General features: G+C 41.7%; 1 pseudogene across 1 annotated transcript; it reads right to left on the reverse strand.

The window, feature by feature from the left end:
- Window positions 1-273: 273 nt before the first annotated feature.
- LOC308421100 (influenza virus NS1A-binding protein homolog) lies at window positions 274-2,422 on the reverse strand (annotated as a pseudogene). The gene has a single exon. The product of its transcript is annotated as an influenza virus NS1A-binding protein homolog (transcript).
- Between the last annotated feature and the right edge of the window lie 221 nt (window positions 2,423-2,643).

Below are 2,643 nucleotides of genomic sequence, written 5' to 3' on the forward strand. Positions count from 1 at the left end.
TCATCATATTTATAATGGCACAGCATTATTTTTTTGATGTTCCCAATCAATTGGTGGTTTATCCTTTTACAGTGTCAACCTTCAAAAAGCAAAATAACCAAAGATGTCTTAAGAATTCACAGACCTTCATCTCTGTATTGAGTTCCAAACACAGAAGGTATGTACCGCATGCTTAATAATATGCAATGTGCAAAAGCTATGTGTTGCTGTTAGCAACATCTACCCCACCCACCCTTCTTATTAACAAGTGTACCTCTACTCAGCACAAGTACATCACCAAGCCTGGTAGTTTGGGGTTCTTAAATTTGTTAAAACGAAAATCTTTGTGTAAGGGCTCCTCTCATTAGACTCAAGGTTGTAGACTTCCATGGTATTTAGAAATTCATTGCCATCGAATCCCTGCACTGCGTAAATGGTATTACCTACAGTTGTGATCCCAGCATTGCTCCTTGGCAAAGAAGCACTTCCCATCATCCATTTATTTCTAGTTGGATCATTCATCTCCACACAACTGATGGCATAAGGTCCATCAAAATCCCCACCTACAAATAGTTTTCCACCAACAACAAGTTTTCCACCAAGAACAGTGACTCCAGCCCACGCTGAGCCACATTCATGGGTGCGGTTAATCTCCTGCTGTTATTCTCAGTATTGTATCGCTCTACTGTGTTCAGACAATTTCAAGATTCTACAGCTCCGATTACATAAAAATAACCACCAATTTCACAAACTGCACACTGGTGTCTACGAATGTTAACGGGAGCACAGGTTGTTTAGGACTTTGTTACAGGATCAAATACATCACAATTCTTCAGGCCTTTTTGACCATATGGATCAGAGCCAGCAAGAAATGTACAATTTACCATTCACAGCATACACTCCTGCATTACAGTGGTTAGTTCTCAACTCTGGAACAGGTGTCCAGTTATCAATGCTTGGGTCATACATTTCTCCACAACTCAGGTGATCTGAGTGTACATTTGATCCACACACTATGTAGAGCTGTCCCATCAGCAAGGCCTTTTGAAATCGGGCTCTTGGTGTTATCATGGTCTGAAGGAAGGACCAGTGATCTGTATGTGGATGATAGCATTCAACTGTTTGAAGACATTCTCTTATAACCACCTGCAGCTGTGAGCTTGCCAGTCATCTCTGCTGTCTCCAGTCCAGAGCGTGCATCCTGCATGGGAGACATGGGCTTTTCTAAGAGCTCATCTGGCTGCATCTCTAAGCTTAAAGTATTGCTCAGTTTTGGACTACTTGTTGCTGAGCTCTGTGGACTGTTCCTCCCACGAAGGAAAACGGCACAGAATGTACCATCTAACACCGCCAGACTCAAGTAAGTGTTATTTGAAGTCTTTTCTGAAGCAACGATTTTCCACTCCTGCTTAGGACTTTGCATTGGAACGTAAGGAGAAGAGAGACATCCAGTGGAACTGCTACTTATCTGCTATGGCCATGTTCATGGGGTGGCTTTTTCTGCACAAATTAAATGTGGTCAACATCACTGCCAACAAACCCTTCAGCCTGTCCATCAAGTGGGGCGTGGGCTCCCATCAAGCAGCTTGTAATCAGCTGAGTAGTACAAAATTTGAACCCCTTCCAGGAGCTCTTCCAGCCTGTCTTCATTCTCCTAGATGACACTGCACCCAGTTGATTGTCTTTGTTTACAATTTGCCATTGCTTCACAAGCAAACATTATCTTCAAGCATTACCTCCAACTTTAGTCTCAGAAGCTTAAGAAATTCTTCCTCTTCTGAAATCTGGAACAAATGCTCCTAAGTGCTAACTTCATTCAAACTCCGACACAACTTGCAAAATTTCTGCAAGAGATGCAGCTAGTAACATCCCATTCTAGATAGCAAATATTCTCCACATACCTGCTTTACTCGGTCCCTCTTCAGCTTCTTTGCTTCAGAATAAACATCTTCTACTAATTTTTTATCAGCTTTCAACTGAGCAGTATATGCATAATTCAACTAGACTTCAACTGATTCTGGATTGAGATCATTCTTCACATGAGAAACTCCATGAGGGTCACTGTCACTATGAAAAATTTCCAATAGATTGGGAGTACAGCAAGTCATGACGTCTCTGTGTGCTAGCATCTCATGGCCACAAACCTGAAGTCGAACATCACAGAACTGCCCACTTTTCCTCAAGGCATTTAATTTGGCAACAGGAGATTCAAGACAATTTCATCCTCAAACATCAAATATCTTATAAATTTGGCAACTGTTACTGAAGAGAAATGTTTCACTGAGAAACTAAATGATCCAAAGACAATGAGGGTGTTCAAACAAAGCACGTGATAATGGTGTGAAGATAGGTGGCTGAGTGGTGAAGGTTTAGGCTTTAATGTTGGTTCCAAAACTACCAGGCTTGAATTTGATGTAATCAAGTCCTTAACAGCTATAGACATGAATTTCTTCTGTGATAATCATGCATCATAATCTGGGTCATCTCTAAAGAGATGGTAAAATTCATTTCCAGAGCTTTGACGGGCTGTAGGAGGAAGGTGCTGGAAAGGGGCGCAGGGCGACCAACGTGCCCCATGCCTCTGAGCAACCGACCTTTACGCATATCCGGAACACACTCAAAGCACAGCATTTTGAATAAAACTTATTTGCTTAATATCAAAAT

Source organism: Micromys minutus (genome assembly GCF_963924665.1).
Source record: "Micromys minutus genome assembly, chromosome: 5".
Classification (NCBI taxonomy): domain Eukaryota; kingdom Metazoa; phylum Chordata; class Mammalia; order Rodentia; family Muridae; genus Micromys; species Micromys minutus.